Genomic DNA, 14,058 nt, shown 5'->3' with positions numbered 1-14,058 from the left:
GTGAATATTAGAAATATAAATTAACAAAAGCTATTTCATTCATATGGCAGAAATTCCCATGAATGGAATGTTGGAAATTATTTTAAAGGGAATGCAAGTTATTCCAGCCAACTGACACCACCTCCCCTCCATAGCCAAACTATGATTTTTTTTAAAAGTCTGTTTTTTTCTGTTGGTCTCAGATTAGCAGAATCATGAACAGGGTAATGAGCATGATTATGCCTTGGACACTGTCTTTGGGAGGTGGTGGTGGGGGGGCAGGGGGGGGAAGAGCAGTTGCTAGGGTGGAAAAAGTTTCATACCAGAATAGATAGCTGCAAGATACTTATTACTGCCAAGGTGCAAATGACACAACCACTATACTACTATTCCTGGTATGTTACTGGACTAGTAATTCATTACATTTCACAACTGTCAAGGGGAAATTTTAACTCAGTTAATTAAATAAATCAGGAAGAAAATGCTAGTATCAGTCATGGTGACCAAGTAAATATCAGATTGCCTTAAAAACCCATTTGGTTCACTAATGTTCTTTAGGGAAGGAAATCAGACATCCTGAACCAATCTAGCCTATATGTGATTTTGACACTCAACAATATGGTAGATTCTTAACCATTTTGTTAAAGAGAAGGGAGCTAAACTTCTTCTCTATCCAAAAACAGAAAAGTAAGAGTGAAAACATGGCTGCAACAAACAAGATCATGAGCCATGAAGAAAGGACAAAAAGGGGATATTAGCCTGGAACATAGATTTGGTGCTGACATCTTCAATTTGTAACCATGCAGAACAAATTAGGCACTCTTTACAGAATCTGCAGCCCAAGTACTACAACACTCATAAAAAGAGCTCTTAGCTTGATTGAAGAATCGTGCTTCTTGCCCAAAGTCAGAACAATGAAGCAACTCCCACTTTATCTCAGCATAACTGAAGCAACTTAAACCTTAGTATCAGTGCCATCGTAAATTAGAAACTTGTATTTCTGTATTGCCTTTAACATAATAAAATGCCCCAATGCCCTTCACAAGTACATTATAAAACAAAACTTGACACCGGGTCACAGGAAGAGATATTTGGTCAGATGACCAAAAGCTCGCTTAAAGAGGTAGGTTTTAAAGGAGAAACATTAACTAGAGAGACTGAATGGTTGAGGGAGAGAATTCCAGAGTTTCGGACTTGGGCAACTGAAGGCAAGCCACCATTGGTGAAGCAATCAAAATCAGGGATGCTCAAGAGGCCAGGACAACAGGATCACAGATCTGTCAGAAGATTACAGGGCTGGAAGAGATTATAGAGATAGGGAGGGCAGCGGCCATGGAGAGTTTTGAAAAACAAGGATGAGAATTTTAAAACTGAGGCTTTGCTTAGCCGGGAGCCAATGTGGGTCAACAACAACTGGGGTGATGGATGAATAGGACTTTTTTTAAAAGTTGGGACACAGGCAGGAGAGTTTTAGATGAGCTCAAGTTTACGGAGTGTAGAACATGGGAGCTGGCCAGGAGTGCATTGGAATAATTAAGCCTAGAGATAACAAAAGCATGGATGAGAATTCCAGCAGCAGTTAAGCTGAGGTAGGGGTGGATTTGGATGTTACAGGAGGTAGAAATAGGCAGTGTTAGTGATGACATGGACATCATGTTGGGAGTTCATCTCAGGGTCAAGTGTGATACCCAGGTTGCAAATAGTCTGGGTCACAAGATGACTTTTAATTTCAATTATTTATTCTTTTCTTTGTTGTTACACATCCTTGACATTCTTAATAAGCAGCACAGTAATCTATTCATTCAGGAGGAAATGTTATTCTTAAAAGACATGGAATTGCATTTGAAAGGTGCTTTCAACACAAGAAACTGAAATCACTAATATAAAAACATCATGTGACTGTTGCAAACCTGAAGTAAAAACAGAAAATGCTGGAAATATACAGCAAGTCAGGCACACCTGTGAAGATAGATCACATTTGTTTAATTTTTTCATATTTGTATAATATTTTTAAAACATTTTTATTTTGGTGAATGTTTGTGCTCATCAAAGTCTCAAGATCTCACTGATGAGGTGAGAGACATTTTGCCAACATCAGCACCCAGCAGACATGTTCTGCCCAATAACAGTCTTCATCTCTATCGCATAAGGGCACCCTCTTGTGTAGAAATGTCACCTTTTTACCATTTCCTCCAACAACCAGCCTTGAATCAGCTTGCCAATGTGGTGCAGCACTACAGGTAGCTTTGCATAATGGAGACATGTCAACTCAAAACACAGTCGAGACTGCCTTGAACTCACTTCACACAGGGTCACTGCAATCAGCAGACAAGATTTTCATTGCATGAGCCTGAGCTGAGTACCCTGCATAAGCAGTTAATTCAAATGAGTAATAGTTTCAGAGAGAAAAGCTAAATTTTACAAAGGTGAAATGACAACTTTAGCCCCTCCAGCACTCCACATACGTGATTTTCACCAAAACAAACAGGGATATAGTAATCACTACTTTTATTTTTGGCAAAGATGCTCCTCTGTACGTTATGGAAGAAGTACATTAACTTTTAATTCCTGATCATGCTATTCAACCCCCAACCTCTTGCCCCAGTGCAGAATTACCTTCATATTAATAATAATCCCCATTTACAATAGGTAAGGAATAGATTACCAGTTTACTTCTGTTTCCCGCAAATAACTTTCAAATCTATTAAAAAGAAAGTTTTAAAAGCGAAGATTTGCTGATTAGTTGAGTACCACCATAGAGGCATAAGCAAACACTGGCAAATACAGAGAACTAGCACCACACCTGGGCCAAGTACAATATAGGTCAGCCACCAGTTAGCCAGCTTTAGCTGTGCTAGGTGGCCCCCTATTGAACATAGTGCACTAAGGGCCTTTACACAGTGTCCACTGGCATTTTCTGCAGCAACTGGCTTGGCTGACAAATAAAACTAAATATCAACAACTCAGCCCAAAAATTCATTTGCAAGCTAATTTGACTTTGTCCCACTGACAATTCGCCAATGAAGACAAGCTGTGGATTTCTTGATATCTAGTGCATATACAAGGCCAGAAATATTAAAAAATTAACTTGCTACAAACAAAATTTTCAAATCACAACTACATACTAATATAGCCCCCTTCATACAATGAAAGCCCAAGCCAATTTGAAGGGAATCTGAGAATACAGAGTTGGAGCAGGGGGCAATGCAGGGGTGAGAGGTGCAGCAAGAAACAGGGATTTAGTAACCGAAATCCAGTGTGCAACAGGATGGTGACTGAAGCTGTGCCATTAAATGGTGAAATGGAGGGAGTAGGAGAAATGCACAGTAAGTCAGATTTCGAAGAACAGAGGCTGCATATTGGGGGACACAGCTGGAGAAATTATCAGGAGTTGGGAGAGGCCATACAGGGAGTTCATATTCATAATAAGTTAATGCATTGTAAACATGACTTATTGGCAAATTCATGCCTTGCATCATCTGCTCCCAGGCTTCCATTTAGTGTCTTCTCATGATGAAGAACTACAACTTTCTGGATAAGGAGATTACAAATGCGAGAATTCTGATGAAAAGGCAAATCCAAACATCCAACTGATTCTTCTGGAGAATTAACCCTGTGAGTTGCCATTGATCAGAAACTTACTTAGACCAGCCATATAAATACCGTGGCTACAAGAGCAGGTCAGAGGCTGGGAATTCTGCAGAGAGTAACTCACCTCCTGACTCCCCAAAGCCTGTCCACCATCTACAAGGCACAAGTCAGGAGTGTGATGAAAAACTCTCCACTTGCCTGGATGAATGCAGCTCCAACAACACTCAATAAGCTCTACACTATCCAGGACAAAGCAGCCCGCTTGATCAGCACCTCAAACATTCCCTCCCTCCACCAACGATGCACAGTGGCAGCAGTGTGTAGCATCTACAAGATGCATGGCAGGAACTCACCAAGCCTCCTTGGACAGCACCTTCCAAACCCACAACCACTACCATCTAGAAGGACAAGGGCAGCAGATGCATGGGAACACCACCATCTGTACATTCCCCTCCAGGTCACACCATCCTGAATTGGAACAATATTGTGGTTCCTTTAACCGTCACTGGGTCAAAATCCTGGAACTCCCTACCTAACAACAACATGGATGTTCCTACCACATATAGACTGTAGCGATTTAAGAAGGCAGCTCATCACCACCTTCTCAAGGACAATTAAGGATGGGCAATAAATGCTGGCCTTGCCAGCGACACCAACATCCCATGAACGAATAGAAGTAATGCCAAATTGGCACGAGAGAATCTGCTTTCAACCAATAGAATAGAATCATACATTCATAATTGGCTATAGGGCAAAAGGAATCCAGTGTCTAAGCTCTGAAATTGCAGCTCAGCTAATCCCACTGCCCTTTCCTGTAACCACACTGAATTGGCTTCCATCACACTCCGATAGTGCATTCCAGATCCTAACCCCCCACAATGTGAATTCTTTTCCCTCATATTGCTTTGATTTTATTACCATTCATATTAAATCAGTATCCTGTTGGTATTCTCCCTATCTACTCTGTCTAGACCACTCATGATTTTGAACATCTCTATCAAGTCTCCTTTCAACCTTTTCTTCCCCAAGGGGAAAGCCCCAGTTTCTCCAATTTATCAACATCACTAAAGAGCCTCATCCCTGAGAGCATTCTCATAAATCTTTTCTGCACTATCTCAAAAGCCTTTACACCCTTCCTAAAGCATGCTGCCCAGAATTCAATGCGATACGCCAGCTGAGGCCGAACCAGTGCTTTACAAAGATTCACCATAATTTCCGTACTTTTGCACTCCATGGACTGGATATACGTAAAGGCGATGGGAAGGGTTAGTAGTAAAAATACCTGACTCCGCAAACCCATCTGCATTAAAGAAGCTCCCTACCTCCCACATATTTTTGTTCAAGAGAGGAGATGTGATGAAGTTGGGCCTCTGGAGGCCTGAGATGACAATGGAGGCAAGTGGATGGCGAGGCCAGCAGGCTAGAAGACCTACTTCAGTTTACTGGGATATTGACACAGTTGTAATCATGACTGTCAAGCTCTCAGGTCCTCAACACCTCCTCATCCCCCAACCACCTCCATGCCCCATCCATGGCCCCTCCATGCTCTCCCATATATCCTCCGTAGCCACTCATCCAGTAACCAAGGGCAAACATCAGGAGCCATGTAACAGCAATGGGAAATCTTTGAAATGGACATGAAAAAATATTAGCCTTTAACAATCTAACAGAGCTGTCACTCAAACACACAACCATTCATACTACACAGGGAAACAAAAACTCCAGGTCCATTAAAAAAAGTGGTCATTGTGTTGTAAAATCAAATATTTATTCAAAAACCACAAAGACAGATAATCCTTTAACAGCCTCTTAAAACTATCAAACTGTATACACGACTTCCTGCTGATCGAAGTGATTTGTAGCTTTTGAAACTCAGCTAAACATTCATAATGAGGGTCAGTTGTCAAAACAAACCATTGCAGCTCTAAACAATAAAGCCTACTGAAACTGGAAGAACGGTTAAGTCAGTTTTTTTCCAAGTTATGTCAGATGTCCGTCATTCAAAGAATTCCAGGAGCTGGCTGTTTTCTTTTGGTCCTTCACTCAGAACTAAGGTTCCCCTGTCAGACTCCTCTAAGGTGGCACGAACTACATCTCCTAGCAAAATAGGCCTGGCTCCATCAAGATTTTTCAGGGGTCGGGGATGGGGAATGGTGCCAGCTACCCAGCCCTGTACTGGAGCCGACAAGGGAGTGTGTGCTTAGTGCGAGCTGGATACCTTCATACCCTTATCCCATGCTGGCAAAAATTGCCGGAAATGGGAATGGGATGGGAAACATGGAAGTGGGTTCCGTCTGCCAGTTTTAAATGCCTCCACATTTGGCCCAACTCATCGAAATTCCGGGTTTCTGCCTGTCTTTATAAAGTCCAAGATTTTCTCAATCTGCCCTGCCACCTTCAACGATTCACGCACATATACACTCAGACCTTCTGCTCCTGCACCTGATTTTGAATTGCACCCTTACTTATATTGCCTCTCCTCATTATTCTTAACAAAATGTACCACTTTACATTTCTCTGCATCAAATTTCATCTGTCATGTGTCCGCCCACTCCATAAGCCTGCCTATTTCCCCTTGAAGTCTATCACTACCCTCCTCATAATTCACAATAATTTGAGTGTTTGTTATCTGCAAATTTTGCCTTACGATCCTCGGGGGAAACTGCAAACCAAAATTACCAAGTTTATCAAACAGCCCCCAAAATAAATTACCAATATGATTTCACTTTTTGTAACTTTTATTTTAACACAAATCAGAACCAAAGCAAATTAAACATGAATTAACAGGCAATTACTGTGCTGATTCCTGGTCAAAGCTCATCACAGTCCTCAACAAGCAAGGCTAAGTCGTTAATATAGATCATGAAAAGCAGTGGTCTCATCACCAACCCATGGAGAACCCCACTATATACCTTCCTCCTGTCCAAAAAACAACCATTTCCCACTATTTGCTGTTATGGAGCCCAACTTGCCTTAACCTTAAACGTGGAAGTCACAAATTCAAGCCCTGACAAACCTTGGGCCTCCCAAGCATGCGCAGGCTGGGAGTGGGCAGTTCTGCATTTTTATGCTCTTCAAGCCCAGAACAGGACCTGCACGTCTGCACATAAAAGAAAGGAAGGGTGCATCAGGTGACAGGTTGGAGTGCCATAGCCAGCAAGTGCCCCAGGCAGGGGAAAAGGGATTGAGACAGGGAGGCGTCCAAAATAGGGGACAGGGAGGGGTCCAAAAAAGTAAGTCCCAGGTAGGGGCAAAGACAGGGGACAGAAACAGATCTGAGTTACTAAAAGGAAAAAGAGAGGAGCAGAGAAACAGGCTCCAAGTTAGAGAAAGGGCTGCGGGGAGCAGACTTTAAGCAAAGAGGGCTCAGGAGAAGACCTGGTAATTGACTCCTCCAGCGGCCCTCTTCATGTTCTGCTCAACACGGCCAAAGATCTGAAGTTCTCCCTATAACTGGGTGCTTGGATGTATACCCAGGAATCCAGGGAAATGGAATCTCAGGAGACGAGATTGAAACCCTGGAAATGGGCCATTGTTGATGCCATCCAAGTCTGACAATTGAAGAGGGCTCAAGAAAAGCCCTGAAGATCCACGAATGTAGCCCAAGGTTGGTGACTCTGTACTGCAGGACGCTAGGACAAAGGTACCCTGTTGGAGCAGCAATGTTCTGCTAGGTGTGGCCAAAGAGCTGAAATTGTGCTTGTAAGTTGATGCTTGAGTGTGTACTCGGGAATCCATGGGAATGGTATCTTGGAAGACTAGATTGAAACCCTATGAGTTGGACCGTTGTTGAAGCCTTCTGGGTTGGAACAGCTTTTGGGGAGAATTCCAAGGTGTGATCTTCAAAGGTGAAGAACGGAATCCCTCGTGAGAGAAACAAAGATTCAGTGAGATTGGTTGACTCACCGTGTTACTGAAGTCTGGGTGGGTTGTTGAGAAATCCATGGACTCTGTCTGGGTAGTATCTGTCATTTATTGTGCAGTGCGGTGTACTTGACCACAGTTTGTCTGTTAATTCATGTGTACCTCATACTTATCCTGAATCCTAGCGTATTAGATATTGTAATTGTTTCATTTTTCTGACCTTGTACAGTAAAGTTTACTTTTGTTTGTTCAAAACCTGTGGAATGTTGTGCTTTATTCTATTAGCAAGTGTCTTGAAATTCAAACTTTGTCCACTTAAAAAAAAACTTCATTTGTCCCTAACCAGATCCTAACAACTTGGGGGTCTGGCCAAGGGTCATAACATATCACTCAGCCGACTTCATATCCAGGCTACCACTGTCCCTTTCATTCCATGGGTTTTGACTTTGTTGACAATCCTGTTATGTGCCACTTTATCAAACATCTTTTGGAAGTCCATGTACACCATATGAACCGCATTACCTTCATCAACCATCTCTGGTAATCAAATTAGTTAAACACAACTTGCCCTTAAATCCGTGCTGGCTTTCCTTACTAATCCCCATTTGTCTAAGAGACTGTTAATTTTCTCTTGGTTTATAGTTTCTAAAACTTTTGCTATCGCTGAGATTAAACTGACTGGCCTGTAGTTGCTAGGCTTATCTTTACACCCTTTTTTGATTAAGGGTATAACATTTCCAATTCTCCAGTCCTCTCGTACCACCCCTACATCTAGAAAGGAAGATTATTGCCAGTGCTTCTGCAACTTTCACCCTTACTTTCCTTAGCATCATTGGATGCATCTCATCCAGTTCTGGTGACTTACCAACTTTAGGTGTAGCCAGCTTGTGCATCACCTTCTCTTTATCCATTATCTCTTTATCCATTATCTTTAGCCCATCCTGTGTTGCAACAACCCTCCTTTTTCATGACAACTTGTGCAACATTGTCTCCCTTGCTAAAGACAGATGCAAAGTATTCATTTAGTACCTCGCCCATTCTCTCTCTCTCTCCATACGTCAATCCCCTTTTTGATCTCCAATTGGCCCCACCCCTCCTTTTACTATTTATATGCCAATAGCAGACTTTTGGATTCCCTTATATGCTAGCGGCAAGTCTCTACTCATACTCTCTCTTTGCTTCTCGTTACTTTTTCACTCCCCTCTAAACTGTATTCAGCCAGGTTCTCTCCAGTATTTTCAACCTGACATCTGTCATATGCATGCTTTTTCATCTACATCTACTCTCTCTTTCATCATCCAAGGAGCTCTTGATTAGTTCACCTTTCCTGCTCATGGGAATGTACCTCAGCTGTACCTGAGCCATCTTCTCTTTAAAGGCAGCTCATTGCTCATATACAAATCTTTGATTCCAATTGACGTCGCCCAGATTTGTTCTCACTCCTAACCCATTATTTTCATTCTAGATTGCTCCTTGCCCTCTTCTAAAGCAAACCTAAACAATGATCACTGCCCCACAAATGTTCCCCAACTGACACTTGATCCACTTGACCCACCTCATTCCCAGAACCAGGTCCAGCAATGCCTCCTTTCCAGCTCATTGGGCTGGAAACACACTTCGTAAACTCTTCCCCCTTACCTTTACATCATTACTATCCCAGGCTATATTAGGATAATTAAAGTCCCCCATTATCCCTACTCTACAGTTTTTACACACACATGTAATTTCCTTGCAAATGTCTTTCTCTATATCTTTCCCACTTGTCAGTGGCCTATAGTATATATCCAGCAATGTAATGGAACTTCTATCGTTCCTCATCTCTAACCAAATAGATTCTGTCCATGACCCTTCTAAGCACTCTCTCCAGCACTGTAATATTCTTATTAATCAATAGAACCATTCCTCCTCCCTTCCTTCCTATCTTACCTAAACATCTTGTATTTAGAAATATTTAGCACCCATTTCTGTCCTTTTTGATCCAGGTCTCCATTATTACCATGCCAACATATCACAGAAAACATAGAAACAGGAGCAGGGGTAGGTCATTCGGCCCTTCGAGCCTGCTGCGCCATTCAATATCATGGCTGATCCTCTATCTCAATGCCATACTCCCCCACACTCCCCATACCGCTTGACGCCATTAGAGTCCAGAACTCTATTTCCTTTTTAAAATATATTCAGTGTCTTGGCCTCCATAGCCTTCTGTGGTAGAGAATTCCACAGGTTCACCACCCTCTGAGTGAAGAAGTTTCTCCTCATCTCGGTCCTAAATGGCCTGCCCCACATCCTGAGACTGTGAGCCCTTGTTCTAGCCACCCCCCCCAGCCAGAGGAAACATCATCACTGCATCCAGTCTGTCCAGCCCTGTCAGAATTTTATAAGTTTCAATGAAATTTCCTCTCATTCTTCTAAACTCCAGTGAATACAAGCCTAGTCAGCCCAATCTCTCCTCATACGACAATCCTGCCATCCCAGGAATCAGTATGGCGAATCTTCGCTGCACTCCCTCTTAGGTAACGAGGCCAAAACTGCACACAATACTCCAGGTGTGGTCTCACCAAGGCCCCGTACAGTTGCAGTAAGACATTCTTGCTTCTGCACTCAAGTCCACTTGCAATGAAGGCCAACATACTATTTGCCTTCTTAACTGCTTGCTGCACCAGTATGCTTGCTTTCAGTGATTGGTGTACAAGGACACCCAGGCCCATTTGTACCTCAACATTTCCCAATCTATTACCATTTAACTAATACTCTGCCATTCTGTTTTTTCCGACCGAAGTGGATAGCTTTACACTTACCCATGTTATACTGCACCTGCCATGTATTTGCCCACTCATTCAACTTGTCTAAATCACCTTGAAGCCTCTTAACACCCTCCTCATCGCTCACATTCCCAAGTTTCGTGTCATCAGCAAACTTGGAAGTATTACATTTGGTTCCCTCATCCAAATAGTTGATATATATTATGAATAGCTAAGGCCCAAGCTCTGAACCCTGCAGTATCCCACAAGTCACCGCCTGCCACTCCAAAAAAGACCCATTTATTCCTACTCTGTTTCCTGTCTGCTAACCGATTCTCAATCCATGCCAATACATTACTCCCAATCTCGTGTGCTTTAATTTTACACACTAGCCTCTTATCTGGGACTTTATCAAAAGCTTTCTGAAAACCCAAATACACCATGTTCACTGATTCTCCCTTATCTATTCAGTTAGTTACGTCCTCAAAAACTCCAGTAGGTTTGTCAAACATGATTTCACTTCCATAAATCCACGTTGACTTTGTCTAATCCCGCTGACATTTTCTAAGTGCCCTGTTATCACATCCTCTATAATAGACTCTAGCATTTTCCCTGACTACTGATGTTTGTCTAACCGGTCTGTAATTCACCATTTTCTCCCTCCTTCCCTTTTTTAAATAGTTGGGTTACATTTGCCATCCTCCAATCTGCCGGGACGGTTCCAGGATCTATAGAACTTTAGAAGATGACAACCAACACATCCACTATTTCCATGGCCACCTCCTTTAGTACCCTGGGATGTAGATGATCATACCCTGGGGATTTATATGCTTTCAGCCCCATTAATTTCTCCAGCACTATTGTTTTAGTAATACAAATTTCCTTTAATTCCTCCTTCTCACTAGACCCTTGGTCCCTTAGTGTTTCTGGGAAGTTATTTGTGTCTTCCTCCGTGAAGACAGAACTAAAGTAGTTGTTTAATTGCTCTGCCATTTCCTTGTTTTCGATTATAAATTCTCCCATTTCAGACTATAAGAGACCTATATTTGTCTCAATTAATCTTTTTCTTTTTACATACTTATCGGAGCTTTCACAGTCTGCTTTTATGTTCCTTGCAAGTTTACTCTCATATTCTAATTTTCCCCTCTTAATCAATCTCTTGGTCCTCTTTACTGAATTCTAAACTGCTCCCAGTCCTCCAGCTTGCTACTTTTTCTAGCAACTTTATATGACTCCTCTTTGGATTTAACACTATCCTTAATTTCTTTTGTTAGCCATGGTTGGGCCACTTTACCTGTTGAGCTTTTGCACCAGAAAGGAATGTATAATTGCTGCAATGCATTGATTAATTCCTTAAATATTAACTATTATCTATCCACAATCATGCCCTTTAATGAAATTCCCCAATCTATCTTAGCCAGCTCACGCCTCATACCTTTGTAGTTTCCTTTGTTGAGGTTTAGGATCCTAGTTTCAGATCAGACTACTTCACTTTCCATCCTAATGAAGAATTCTATCATGTTATGGTCACTGTTCCCTAAATGACCCCACACAAACAAGATGATTAATTAAACCCTTCTCATTGCACAATACCAAATCTAGGCTAGCCTGTTACTTGACAAACTGGCCTAAAAGGCCACCTCGTAAACACTCCAAGAATTCATCCACCACAGTATTATTGCTAATGTGATTTGCCCAGTCGATATGTAGATTAAAGTCACCCATGAGTACTGTAGCACCCTTGTTACATGCATCACTATTTCCTGTTTAATGCCATCCCCTACCTTATCACCACTGTTTGGAGGCCTATAGGCAACTCCCACTAATGTTCCCTGCCCCTTGTTGCTTCTTCGTTCCACCCAGACTGATTCTACATATAGATTTTCTGAATCAATATCCTCTCTCACTATCACACTGATTTCATCCTTAACTAACAATGCCACCCCACCTCCTTTTCATTTTTGCCTGTCCTTCCTAAATATCGAGTACCCCTGGATATTCAGTTCTCAGCCTTGGTCACCCTGCAGCCATGACTCTGTAATTGCAATCGTATCATACCCCTTTACATCTAGTTGCGCTGTTAATTCGTCTAACTTACTGCAAATGCTCTGTGCATTCAGATACAGTGCCTTTAGGCTTGTCTTTAACACTTATACATCTTTTTTGTATTATTGCCCTATTTGCTGCTAGCATTCATTCCCTCTGCCTTCCATTTTTGCTTTCTACTTTCCTATCTTATATTCTTATCTTTGTTTCCCTCTCTTCTATCTTCCTGCTCAGGTTCCCATCCCCCTGCCACTCTAGTTTAAACTCTCCCCCACAGAACTACTGAATAGCCCTGCGAGATATTGGTCCTGGTCCTGCTGGGGTGCAACCCATCCAGTTTATACAGGTCCTATCTTCCCCAGAATCGATCCCAATGCCTCAGGAATCTCAACCCCTCCCTCCTGCACCATCTCTCCAGCCACCCATTCATCTGATCTATTCTCCTATTCCTGATCTCACTAGCACATGGCACTGGGAGTAATCCTGAGGTTACAACCTTTGAGGTCCTGCTTTTTCATTTATTTCCTAGTGCCCTATATTCTGCTTTCAGGACCTCATCCCTCTTTTCACCTATGTCGTTGGTACCGATATAGACCACAACCTCTGGCTGTTCACCCTCCCACTTCAGAATGTCCTGCAGCTGCTCAGTGACTTCCTTGACCCAGGCACTAGGGAGGCAACATGCCATCCTGGTGTTATGACTGCAGTCGCAGAAACATCTATCTGCTCCCCTTACGATAGAATTCCCTATCACTATTGCTCTCCCACTCTTTTTTCCCCCACTTTGTGCAGCTGAGCCACTCATGGTGCCACAGACTTGGTTCTCGCTGCATTCCCTTGAGAAAACATCTTCCCCAGTAGTATCTAAAACAGAAAATCTTTTGAGAGGGAGATGGACGCAGGGGACTCCTGCACTACCTGCCTAGTGCTTTCATTCTTTCTGGCAGTCATCCATTCGCTTTCTACATGTTCACTCTTTACCTGGGGCGTGACCACCTCACTGTATGCTCTACCCATGAAGATCTCATCTTTGCGGATGCTCCACAGTGACTCCAGGCACAGCTTCAGCTCTGAAACTCAAGTACCAGCAGCTGGAGACACTTTCTGCACACATGGTGGCTCTGGACACTGGAAGCATCCCTGACTTCCCACATCACAACAGGAGGAACATTCCACTTGGCCAAGCTGTCCTGCCACTACTTACCCTTAAATTACTCCCTCTTTACTTCCTTCCTTAAGGACAGACGAAGAAAAACTTACCAGGTTCTACTTGCCAAGGCCACCACTCTTCTTACTGAGGAAAGGTAGAAAATGAAAGGATCACCTCCTACCCTCTTCACCAAACTCCCTCTCTCATCAAACTCCAACGGAAGCACTCTAATGCAGCCCAAAGCAGCACTCCAGTGCAGGCAAAAGCAGCACTGTAGGTGGCTTGCTTTTATGCTGCCTGAATCTAGCTTCTGAAAACCTGGTTAAGCCAGTTAACCAATTTACTAGCTGCAGTTGCAGGCAGAGCCTGAACAACCCTTGTTTTAAAACTGGACTAAAATTCACCTTCTCCCAACCCAAAGAGCAACGCTTAATTAGTTGCTAAATTAAAGAAAGATTAGACTTTAGATAGAAATTAATCCTTAAAAGTCCATCTCTCACCAAACTCCAACTGAAGCACTCTATGCAGCCCAAAGCAGCACTCCCCGGTGTCTTGCTGCACCTGCAGCTCACCAATCTTATTTACTACATTTTGTGTGTTCATTCACATATATGCACTGTAAACTTAACCTGGACTTTATTGTAGTCCCTCTTACTCTGACACTGTCTGCCTCCCCAATTCTTTGAA

General features: G+C 42.6%; 1 protein-coding gene across 1 annotated transcript in view; it reads right to left on the bottom strand.

The window, feature by feature from the left end:
- Window positions 1–14,058, bottom strand: part of LOC144683721 (protein Shroom4-like) — a 155,780-nt gene that overhangs the window by 123,086 nt on the left and 18,636 nt on the right. The gene's annotated exons all lie outside the window — the stretch shown is intronic.

The sequence above is a fragment of the Cetorhinus maximus genome, chromosome 8, assembly GCF_964194155.1.
Source record: "Cetorhinus maximus chromosome 8, sCetMax3.hap1.1, whole genome shotgun sequence".
Classification (NCBI taxonomy): domain Eukaryota; kingdom Metazoa; phylum Chordata; class Chondrichthyes; order Lamniformes; family Cetorhinidae; genus Cetorhinus; species Cetorhinus maximus.
Note: the sequence above shows the minus strand (reverse complement) of the source record. Positions and strands in the feature narration are given on the sequence as shown.